Genomic DNA, 12,945 nt, shown 5'->3' on the forward strand with positions numbered 1-12,945 from the left:
TCCTAAATAAAGAAAAAAAACAAAATTAATAATCATTCAGCTTCACAAAAATTATGTAACAGTCTCAAGTAATGTTTAATGGTTAAATTTAGCAATAAAATTATCACAAACAGGTTTAAAATCACCAAATAAGCAGCAAAATGAATATTTAAACACTGTAGACACAATCAACAAAATTTCAGATTTAAGGCGCAAAGAGACACCAAAATGACCGTAAGTTTTTCTGATAGAATGAAATGTGCTCTGTTGAATTGTATTAATTAATGTAATGTGGTAGACTCTGAACACATGACTTTGAACGTGGGTATATTTTGATACATTCATGTTTTTTAGCAAATTTACAGGATAGTAGCACAGTAATTAAACACACAAGCCAAGCCCAAATTTGTGGTATACTAAACACTTAGACAGACAGTAGTTTGGCAAAGGACCAGGACCATAGCGCACTTTCTCCACTACTTATGCCTCATTAAAGTATGACACAAATTTCTCACGACATGATTTGTTGCCCACTTTGAACTGAGATTAAGCCAAATGCATTGCTTTCTGAACTCTACTTCCATCATTTGTGTGTAGAGCACAAAACGTTGTACCACCATACCCAGAAGCAAGAGTCAAACACTTTTACATTAGGAACAGTAGAATGCCAAACTTGAAGATTTCTTCGCGACTTTTCGGTCTCGATAAAAGTGGTCTTCACAAAAGTGGCTCTAGCAACTCAACCAAGTTACACGTGAGCCTGAAACTTTGCATAAATTCATGTAGGGCCCTCAGGTACGTACTGTACAAATTTCATCAAAATTGAAGATAGCTGAGTTGGGAGCACTAGGACACTTCACGTGGAATGACCCTTTAGTTTCTTAATAACAAACAAAGGAAAGGAATGGTATAAAGGAATGGTATTGGCAATGATCTATTAATAGGAACCATCCTGATATTTCTCTCCAATGACTTGAGAAAACCATGTGAAATGATATTTAAATGTTGGAGTGTGTGTGTGTGTGAATTCCTATGGGACTTAACTGCTAAGGCCATCAGTCCCTAAGTTTACACAGTACTTAACCAAAAATTATCCTAAAGACAAACACACACACCCATGCCCTAGTGAGGACTCGAACCTCCGCCGGGACCAGCCACACAGTCCATGACTGCAGCGCCCCAGACCGCTCGGGTAATCCCGTGCGGCTTAAATGTTGGAATTAGTTAAACAAACCATTACTGTTTTCGTACTTCCCACAGCATTATGTACCTTGCTACTAGTATAACATCATAAATCAGAATTAAAATTGCCATGTACAAAAGTGTTACTTGTATACATTCCATTCGTTTAACTGAATTTCACCTTTGCAACACCATTAAGTGGACTTGAAGAATTCATATAGAGAAACGAGATAGTTTGTTAGGGCAAAACCATCCCTTTTACTCTAGAATACAACTACCTGTAATAAACTTCACCTACTGTGAAACCCTAGAAACCTATTGAAGACATATGTTATATTTTGCTGCAGCATTTTGTGGAGAGTAGTCGCAGATAGGGTAGCAACACAAACATCGTCCTGTCTTGTATTTAGTAGATAGATTCTGTTGTCGCTTTTAAACAAGTTCATCTTCATAACTGCGAAGCTCATAAATGACTATGTAACAATTCTTAACTCGTTAACAATAGACCTACATGAAGTGATATTTGCTTTATTACATACGTATACTCTTCTGTCTTTGTCTCGCTGCCTCTGACCGTCCTCTTTGGTTTCCAGTACCACTAGCTGTTCCCGACCTTCTCGCTGGTGAAGCAGAAATATACTTCTGGCGCTTAAGCACTCAGTGAGAGCTTACAAGTTAACAAGAGCTGCTCAGAGGAAATGCCCGTTAAAACAACGAAGCATCGAGCCGGCTTTGCATTAAACAGCGTTCTCACCCGGCGAGACGTCGATATCTTCCGAGAGCTAATTACAGCGTTTCTGTAACTCGTTAAACCCGTTTAGATGGGAATCTCTCAAGTTTTGATTGACTGTGGACGCGACGTAAATTGTCGAATCAGCTATAGCAGTTCGGGCGGGCCTCTCCGGCACTTCGGAATAAACAGTAACGGGCCATTACGCCGCCGGGTAGGCACCGATAATTACGTGTCGTAATGGAGGCGCGAAGGCGCCTCGCCGCGCCGTGCCCGCAAAGATTGGACTCCCGCCGCTGCAGTCCCAGAGGCCGACGGCTGCCTCAGCCTATCACACTGCCTGTCGTCAGTAACTCCCACAGCGAAGTCTTCACCGTTACAGAATGTCAACCAGCAGCTCCTAGAAGCCACATGAAGAAGCTTCAGGCAATGATTAGAAATCTGTTTACACTGGAAAGATACATTACACAGCGGAACTAAAAAATTTTCCTATCGTTTTTATTAGGTAATAGTTTAATCTCATAGTGTTTTTTGAGCAGTGCATGGAAATCTGACATCAGTTTTTTTTCTACCACATACAGATTTGTTGCAATGTGTCTTCGTTAAAAACTGGACAATGATAAAAAAACACAGTTGGGAAGGATACTTATTTATAATAAAATGGTTTTATTGAAGTGTAAACATTAGGGTACATGTTCACTACGTAGGAGTTTTGTACCCATTGGCATATATTTCCTTCCTCTTTTGTTTTTAAAAGCATCCAGTTCAGCTTGTCAGTCGTACAGCTCAACCAAGTGACCAACATAAGTCTCTCATACCGATATTTCAAAGGCTCTAATTTAGTCTTTCCGTCACCTTCAACTCTTGATCGAAACTCTCACCTTGTTCATCAGCGACATCTCATATTTCACAGGAGAAAAATGTAATGATTGTTCAAGACTTACTTGTAAATATATATACGAAGGCAGTAACTTGTTCTCGAAAGGACAGTTACTGTTGATGACCGTGCAGCTTTTACCTAGAATAAATGTCTATAAGGTACAATACATGTGTAGAATTGTGGACAGTTGGGAATGTGAGTCTCACGGGAAGCGTGCAAGGGGTAAGTCCCTGTAGTCGCGCTATTCATCTGTGTCATCGATGGCTCAGATGGATAGAGCGTCTGCCATGTAAGCAGGAGATCCCGGGTTCGAGTCCCGGTCGGGGCACACATTTTCAGCTGTCCACATCGAGGTATAACAACAACACCTGTCGGCAGCTGAGCTTGTCAGTTAGTCATTATTTACTTGTAAATATTGAAGCTCATCAAAGAGTCTAGATTCTCGAACTTCCCCATTTACACCTCCCTGGCAGATACCCGAGCCTGACTCTCGGCATCATCATCATCATCATTAACAGTTTCTGGCCTCTCCATTCATGTTTCTCTACCTTCTGTGTCTCTGTTTTTCTCTTCTACACAGACGCCTTCAATCCAACGAAATCATCGACATCATTACCGTCACCACCACCGTTGTTGTTGTTGTTGTGGTCTTCAGTCCTGAGACTGGCTTGATGCAGCTCTCCATGCTACTCTATCCTGTGCAAGCTTCTTCATCTCCCAGTACCTACTGCAACCTACATACTTCTGAATCTGTTTAGTGTATTGATCTCTTGGTCTCCCTCTACGATTTTTACCCTCCACGCTGCCCTCCACTGCTAAATTTGTGATCCCCTGATGCCTCAGAACATGTCCTACCAACCGGTCCCTTCATCTTGTCAAGTTGTGCCACAAACTCCTCTTCTCCCCAATTATATTCAATACCTCCTCATTAGTTATGTGATCTACCCATCTAATCTTCAGCATTCTTCTGTAGCACCACATTTCGAAAGCTTCTAAAAATGGTTCAAATGGCTCTGAGCACTATGGGACTCAACTGCTGAGGTCATTAGTCCCCTAGAACTTAGAACTAGTTAAACCTAACTAACCTAAGGACATCACACACATCCATGCCCGAGGCAGGATTCGAACCTGCGACCGTAGCGGTCTCGCGGTTCCAGACTGCAGCGCCAGAACCGCGCGGCCACTTCGGCCGGCCGAAAGCTTCTATTCTCTTCTTGTCCAAACTATTTATCGTCCATGTTTCACTTCCACCACCAACTTCTACAATTTCCACCCCTCCCACCACATTCCTCTCTTCTCTCTGTCCCAGTCTTTTCCACACTTCTACACACATTCCTTCAGTCCAATGATATCATCGTTATCATCTTCGATAGTTTCCTGCGCCTCCCACCACGTTTCTCTCTCCTGTCTGTCAAAGTCTTCTCCTCTCTTCTTCACGCATTCCCTCAGTCCAACCATATCATAATCATCATCAACATCATTAATTACTACCCCTTCACATCACGTTTATCTTTCCTCTTTGTCCCATTCTTCCCTCTCTTCTTCACAGACTCCTTCAGTCCAACGACATCATCGTTGTCGTCATCTTCCATAGTTTCTGACGCTTCCCACTATGTTTCTCCCTCCTCTTTATCCCAATCGTCCTCTTTCTTCTTCACGTATTCCTTCAGTACAACGATCCAGCCATCTCAAGGTCTTTCTCTAGGTCTCTAGCCTTGTACTGTCATTTCACGTGCATGTCTCTGTATCCTGACAACTACCTGTCTCTTAACATGTACATACAATCTTTATCTTGTCTTTTCTACAGTCTCTTGCATGGGCATCTCTTTCACCGTCTTACCGTGTCATTCCTTACTCTATCTATTCTAATACGTCCCATCCCGTTGCTCTGAAATTTCATCTCGCCAGCCTGTATCCTGCTCACCTGCTTCTCTTCATGCCTTGCCTTTGAAGCAAGCTTACGTAAGTATTGGAGCATGCGCAGTATAATGTTTGTTCCCACTGACGCATTCTTTTTTATTAATAAAATAAGTTTTACTTTGTTAAATTAATTAATAATTAAGTAAATTAATTAAACCAAAGACTGCATTTTACTGGCAGAACACTTAGAAGATGCAACAATTCTAATACAGAGACTGCGTACACCACGCTTTTCCGTACTCATCTATGGTATGATTAACGAAAAACACCGAACTTCGAAAATTTTCAAAGAAGAGCAGCTCATTTCTAATTATCTGGAAACAGGGGAGGGAGTGTCACGAATATGATAAAGGAGATAGGTGGGAATCATTGAGACAAAGGCGCTTTTCTTTGCGGCGAGATCTTTTCTCGAAATTTCAATCAGCAGTTTGTTTTGCAATATTGAGGATATTCAACCCACTTGTCAATCGTGTCATTATTGCCACAACACGTTTCGGGATAACATTATCGCATTTTCAAGAGTTAAAAAGCAAGGAAACCAGATAAAACAATCCTCCTTATATACATAGATATATAACGGCTACAGACGTCCTGAGTTACAACCTGCATCATGAAATTTTATGCCGTTACGCCTCGTCACGACTTAAAAACAAGTTGCACACGTGCAATGTAAACTCAGACCATAAAACATAAAACATCAGAAGCCGGTGTATCCACCGTTCCCGAGGTACAAGTGCAAACTGAAAGCTGCCATTACCTTTCAATGTTGATATTTACTTAGAGCCTAATGCACAGCACGAACGATACTATCGTCCGCCATAAAATCCTTAAAAATGCCTGTATTCGTAGCCTATTCTAAGTTAAACTATCTGTACGCCTCAATCTCAGCGGAAATGGCGTGCGAAAATCCTATGTCAGTAGGGAAAATATGTTGGTGGCTGCGTCTTAAGGTGCATATCGCTGAAGAGTGTCCGTAAATTCCATTCAGACACTCCCTTCCTCTCATTTAAAGCGCCGACGCACTCCTTTTTCAAGGCACAATAAATCTCTACCTCCTCTAAATTTGATAAGAACCACCCTTTTTCTTCAACGTGCAACACTCTCATGCATTCCATTATACCCCCAACGAATGCTACTCATTCTTGAAATGCTTTGCTACGGCTATCATAATGCTCTGTACATCTAACCTTAAAATTCTGTCCCATGTGCCTCACACATCTCGCTTCACAATCCTGACATTTTACTTCATACACTCCCTATTCCCTCATCCAGCTCTCATCTGTGTCGATCTTATGCCTCGGCCTCTGTCCTATTTGATGTCCGTCTTGAAAGCAATTCTAACGCCTTTCTCGTTAAACAACCTCGCTAATTTATGTGAGAAGACCCCCTCCCCCGATACGCATGCCTATGCATTTTTCTGGATTGTTATCATTTTGCTGGTTACATGCCTGATTGCTACAGCCAACCGATATTATCAAACCCGCGTCAAGCACATTTTCTGCCGCTAATTTTCTAAAGGTTTTTCATTTCCTCATTCTTGTTTTCTGGATTTCGAAGTATGAAATCAGCCCTGTGCACAGCGTTTTTGAAAAACGTTAATTTATATTTATGGGGGTGGCATCAGGACTTGTCAATAACCGCCCCTGTGAACGTGGGTTCCATAAAATTCCTATCTCGAGCTTGTTATGTTTGTTCTCGATCCTCAGGTCCACACATGTTCACATGTGTATGAAATCTTATGGGACTTAACTGCTAAGGTCATCAGTCCCTGAGCTTAGACACTACTTAATCTAAATTATCCTAAGGACAAACACACACACACTCATGCCCGAGGGAGGACTCGAACCTCTGCCGGGACCAGCCGGTCCTCAGGTCCAGATGATTTAAGACTACATGTTTCTCATGCTCTACTGTAAAAACTATGTTCTCACGCATCTTGCTAAAGTGATTAACCAACTCACAGTAGAGCATGAGCAACGTGGAGTCAAGCTATCTGGACAACGCACGTATGTAGCTTGTTTTTAAGTTGTGACGAGGCCTAATGACATATAAAAAATTTAAGGCATCTTATAACTCAGGAAATTTGTAACACTTTTATGTCTGTGGGTATAAGGAGGCTTTTTTAACTGGCTTCCTTGCTTTTAGAACTTTAAAATGGTGCAATGGCGTCCCGGAACATACGAGTATTGAGGCAATAACCACACGATTGACAACTGGGCTGAATATCCTCAATATTGCTTCAACAGCAGTTGCACGATGACTTCACACCTGTAATCCAGAACATGAAAATATTTTGTTGACTCTCCTTACATAGGAATAAATAGTCATCGTAATGTAGTAGGAGGAATCAGAGCTTGCACGGAAAATTTTTGGTGATAATTTTTTCCACGTGCAATTCGAAAGCGGAAAGGTCGAGAAACGGCCTGAAATTGGTTCTGTGAACCCTCTATCAATCACTTAAGTGGGAATTCTATAGCAGGTGTGCCAACAGAACAAAAAGAAATTTTCGCTGACCTCTATGCCCTCTCTGTATCAGACCGGGAGTTTTCCCACTTTGTTCCAGTTAGTTTTCTTTTCGATTGTACAGGAAGTGTGATAAAAAAGTAAAGGGAATTTTAATTTCGCGTGCTTGATACATCCGATATTTAAAACTTTTTTTTTTCTTGTTGGTATGTTTGCATTTTCGACTGGTTTGAATATCTAGTTTATTGATGACAATCGGAAAAAGATGGGTCAAAGATCTGCATTAAATATTGCTTGAAAAATGGAATAAAGTGAAGGAGCGAATGTGAAATGTTGACTGTGGCTTTTGGCGAATCTACTATGAGTATGACAAGTGTTTACGGGTGGTATAAAAGTTTCAAAAGGGGTCGAGAAGACGAAGTCGATGGCTGCACTGGACGGCGTAGCACATCAGTTATTGAAGACAGTGTGGAACAAATAAAGAAAATGGTTCTGGACAATCACCGAATCACCATCAGAGAGGTTGCTGATGATTTCGGCATATCTTTTGGCTCATCCCAAGCAATTTATTTCTGATGTTCTGGGCATGAAACGTATTGCAGAAAACTTGTTTCCGAAGCTGTTGAATTTCGACCAAAAATGACGTCACTTAGGCATTGCTCAGAACTTGCTGAATGACGTTGCCAACGATCCAGAACTTCTATAGACGGTTGTAAGAGGAGGCGAAACATAAGTATATGAATATGACGTCGAAACCAAGGCCCAATCGTCCTAATGGAAACTCCCAGAAGAAAAAAAAATTCGACAAGTTCAATCACTTGCAAAGGTCATTCTCACTGGTTTCTTCGATTATAATTGCAATATGAGTCCCTGTTTTATGTCGCACGGTCAGTAAGGAATACTAGCTGGAAGTTACCCTCCGTTTCCATCAAGCAGTCCGAAGAAAACGATCAGAACTGTCCCCAAACCACTCGTGGAAATTGCATCACATCTAAGTGCTTGGTCGGGGTATTTGGCAAAAAGCAAAACCGTCATGTTTCCTTTTCCACCGTATTCGCCTTATTACATGTCCCCCGGCGACTTCTTTCTCTCTACCCCGCGGGTGAAGAGAACCACGGAAGATCGTCGTTTTACCACCACTGATGGTGGAAAACAGAATCGCTGGATGAGCTGAACACCATAACGAGAAGTGAATTCCAGAATACTTCTACGATTGGAAAAAAACATTGACACAACGGTATTACACTGAAGCGCAAGAGAAACTGGTATAGGCACGCGTATTCAAATACAGACATACGTAAACAGGTAGAATACGGCGCTGCGGTCGGCAACGCCTATACAGGGTGTTACAAAAAGGTACGGCCAAACTTTCAGGAAACATTCCTCACACACAAAGAAAGAAAATATGTTATGTGGGCATGTGTCCGGAAACGCTTACTTTCCATGTTAGAGCTCATTTTATTACTTCTCTTCAAATCACATTAATCATGGAATGGAAACACACAGCAACAGAACGTACCAGCGTGACTTCAAACACTTTGTTACAGGAAATGTTCAAAATGTCCTCCGTTAGCGAGGATACATGCATCCACCCTCCGTCGTATGGAATCCCTGATGCGCTGATGCAGCCCTGGAGAATGGCGTATTGTATCACAGCCGTCCACAATACGACCACGAAGAGTCTCTACATTTGGTACCGGGGTAGCGTAGACAAGAGCTTTCAAATGCCCCATAAATGAAAGTCAAGAGGGTTGAGGTCAGGAGAGCGTGGAGGCCATGGAATTGGTCCGCCACTACCAATCCATCGGTCACCGAATCTGTTGTTGAGAAGCGTACGAACACTTCGACTGAAATGTGCAGGAGCTCCATCGTGCACGAACCACATGTTGTGTCGTACTTGTAACGGCACATGTTCTAGCAGCACAGGTAGAGTATCCCGTATGAAATCATGATAACGTGCTCCATCGAGCGTAGGTGGAAGAAACTAAAATGAGCTGTAACATGGAAATTAAGCGTTTCCGGACACATGTCCACATAACATATTTTCTTTCTTTGTGTGTGAGAAATGTTTCCTGAAAGTTTGGCCGTACATTTTTGTAACACCCTGTATAAGACAATAAGTTTCTGGCGCAGTTGTTAGATCGGTTACTGCTCCTACAGTGGCAGATTATAAAGATTTAAGTGAGTTTGAACTTGGTGCTATAGTCGGCGCATGAGCGATGGGACACGGCATCTCTGAGGTAGCGATGAAGTGTGGATTTTCCCGTACGACCATTTGAAGAATGTACCGTGAATATCAGGAACCCGGTAAAACATCAAATCTCCGACATCGCTGCGGCCGGAAAAGTATCCTGCAAGAACGGGACCAACGACCACTGAAGAGAATCGTTCACCGCGACAGAAGTGCAACCCTTCCTCAGATTGCTGTAGATTTCAGTGCTGGACCATCGACAGGTGCCAGCGTGCGAACCATTCGACGAAACATCATCGATATAGGATTTCTGAGCCGAAGGCCCACTCGTGTACCCTTGATGACTGCGCGACACAAAGATTTACATATCGCCCGTGCTAGTCAACACCGACATTGGACTGTTGATGACTGGGAACATGTTGCCTGGTCGGACGAGTCTCATTTCAGATTGTATCGAACGGGTGGACGTGTACGGGTATGGAGACAACCTCATGAATCCATGGTCCCTGCATGTGATCAGGGGACTTCTCAAGCTAGTGGAGGCACTGTTTTGGTGTGGGGCGCGTGCAGTTGGGACCCCTGATACGTCTAGATTCGACTCTGGCAGGTGACACGAACGTAAGCATCCTGTCTGATCACCTGCATCCATTCCTGCCGATTCTGACGGACTTCGGCAATTCCAGCAGGACAATGCGACACCCCACCCGTCCAGAACTGCTACAAAGTAGCTCCAGGAACACTCTTCCGATGTTACTTATAATCCGTCTTGATTGTGTAAAATGTTTATTCACATGACTGGCTTCGGTTCCTCAAGAACCATCTACAGATCTGCAATTTCGGTTACAGGGCGCGGGATTAGCCGAGCGGTCTCAGGCGCTTCAGTCACGGACTGTGCGGCTGGTCCCGGCGGAGGTTCGAGTCCTCCCTCGGGCATGGGTGTGTGTGTGTTTGTCCTTAGGGTAATTTAGGTTAAGTAGTGTGTAAGCTTAGGGACTGATGACCTTAGCAGTTGAGCCCCATACGATTTCACACACATTTGAACATTTTTTTTGGTTATAGGAGTAGCCCGTCCACACACAGAAACCTTCACATGCTGCGTCACATAAACACTGATTGCGGTTATCCCATCAGACATTATGTCTGTTTTTGCACTCTCCCGAATTAAACACTTCCGCTGGCCACCAAACTCCAAGGACATAAACATTATTGAGCATATCTGGGGTGCCCTGCAACGTGCTGTTCAGAAGAGATCTCCACGCCGTCATACTCTGACGTATTTATTGACAGCCCTGCAAGATTCATGGTGTCAATTCCCTCCAGCACTACTTCAGACATTAGTCGAGTCCATGCCACGTCATATTGCGGCACTTCTCAAATGTTCAAACGTATGTGAATTCCTAAGGGACGAAACTGCTGAGGTCGTCGGTCCCTTGACTTATCCACTAATTAAACTAACTCATGTAACGAACAGCACACACACACACACACACACACACACACACACACACACACACACAGACACATGTCCTAGGAAGGACTCGAACCTCGATCGGGGGGGGGGGGGGGGGGCGGGGGGGGGGGGGCGGAGGCTGCGCAATCCGTGACATGGCGCCTCAAGGCGCACGGCGCGCCAATTCTGCGTGCTCGCGGTGGCGTTACACTGTATTAGACAAGTGTACCAGTTACTTTGGCTCCTAATTGGAAGGGGGCAAAGTTGTTCTTGATGAATAGCTAAAGACACTTTAAGAAAAACAAAAATTCACGATATTTTTTGACCCTTCATGGAATGAGAGTTCGATTCGAGAAAGAAGGCCACCCCGATAAGCCAGTGGCTCTCCCGGCCGACTACCAACAAGGAAGGAGCGCCGGGCACAGTGGTCAGCTGGTCAGCGGTGTTTCGCTTCGCCACCGCCACGCCGGGTGGGGAGCGCGCGCTGGAGCCGGACGCGTGTATAAATCTCCGGCGGCGGCGGCGGCAGAGGGCGCCCCTTTCACGCCTCCCGCTTAATTAGGCGTAAACTAATTTCTCCAGTGTGTTTGTTGTCCGGGTTAAACGGCGCAGCGCGGCCCGCCGCTGCCAGCTCCCGGGCGAGCTACCCAGTTAGCCGCTTTTAATTTAGTGCGCGCGTCTCCCGCGCAGCTCGAGGACAAATTATGATTACTGGCGAGCTGTGAGCCGCTCCGACTTCCCTCCCGTTGTTTCTGAGCCCGGGAAGACGCGTTTTCAACATCTGTTGCGCTCTCGTAGCTCGCTGAATAGGGGCCGTGCGTGGTCTGCTTTGAGTTTGTCGTCATTCGACGCTTCCGCGACAGTCACCGGCTGCGGGCAGCCGTATTGCCGCCCCACACACTGCGACGATAAGAAGCACATTAAAGCCTCTGATTCACGCAAAAATTACTCAAAAAATCTGAAACTAACATGTGGTGTCGACTCTACAATACCTCTAAGCGTGTACAAAATGTGCTCTCAATTTTAATAAGGGCCATGGTTCACTTCAGTTTTTTGAAACGAGTTAAATTTTCCGCTTCCAAGAATCAAACTTACAACGTCTTGTCTGGAAAACTGTTAAACTCACGAAATACTTTTTTTGCGACCGTTAATTAGCGCGAGTCCCCACTCGACTAAAGATGGTTTCAAAGTTGCGTGTCGGATTGCGTTTGCCATACATATGCTTTAGAGATCGTTGTTTGTCCTTTAAAAATATTTATGAATATTTAACTTCTTTAAGGTGAGATGTTTAAAGTCTCTGCCTCCTACAAACGTCACGTAAAAATTCTGTAATTCGCATGTGAGATACAGTGTCATTCAGTATGTCAAAAATATCTTGTTAATTTTACTTAGAGACAGTTCTGTTTTTTGATTTCTTTTCTTGAAAGCGGCTAAATTGTAGAGTCCGGGAACTGACAGGCACAAAAATTTGCGTGGCGGAAGTGGCAACGCAGTGGAAGGCAAATATGCCGCTCTCCTATGGGCGTATTGGTGACGGGAGCAGTCTAGCCCGCTAGCTGCCAAGTGACAACTACTTTAAATCGGACTATAACTAACAGTTTACTTACTAGCCTGAATTTGCCTGAAACAAACACATAGCAAATTTTAGACTTTTCACCAATATTTTAATTTCTATACGATATTAACACTCGTCTTCAAAAGTCCTTGTCTACCAAAAATGCTAAATTTACGTACAGAGAGAAACAGTAAGAGCAATTGGAGACGTACGAGAACAACTCACAACTTGTAGTACGATAAGGAAAGCTAATCACAAAGTGACTGTGTTACTTTTTCGTAAGTCATTCCACAAAGAACTTCGGCTGGTTATCCTTCAATTACTTGCATTATACATCTCCTAAAGACGTGTTTATCTTATTAGCAAGATGTAGCAACCAGCAAGCTGAAAAGAAAGGGAAAAAACCATCGTAATAAGTAAAGCAAAGCAGGGTATGATCAAGAAGTATGAGCTATTGTTCACTGTCTAGTAACAAACTAGCCAGTACAAGAGATCTGGTACACTTGTTGACGCATGCCGCACCCCTTGAAGTACCAAGAGCAGCAGACGCATTCGTTTACGAAAAATGTTTGAAACTGTAAATTTGAGATCAGTT

The 12,945-nt window shown here is 43.5% G+C and overlaps 1 non-coding gene across 1 annotated transcript; it reads left to right on the plus strand.

Moving 5' to 3' along the window:
• Positions 1–3,024: 3,024 nt before the first annotated feature.
• Positions 3,025–3,099, plus strand: Trnat-ugu (transfer RNA threonine (anticodon UGU)). Its single transcript has one exon. It is a non-coding gene; the product is annotated as a tRNA-Thr (tRNA).
• Positions 3,100–12,945: the final 9,846 nt, after the last annotated feature.

This window comes from Schistocerca serialis, chromosome 6 (assembly GCF_023864345.2).
Source record: "Schistocerca serialis cubense isolate TAMUIC-IGC-003099 chromosome 6, iqSchSeri2.2, whole genome shotgun sequence".
In the NCBI taxonomy this organism is placed as follows: Eukaryota; Metazoa; Arthropoda; class Insecta; order Orthoptera; family Acrididae; genus Schistocerca; species Schistocerca serialis.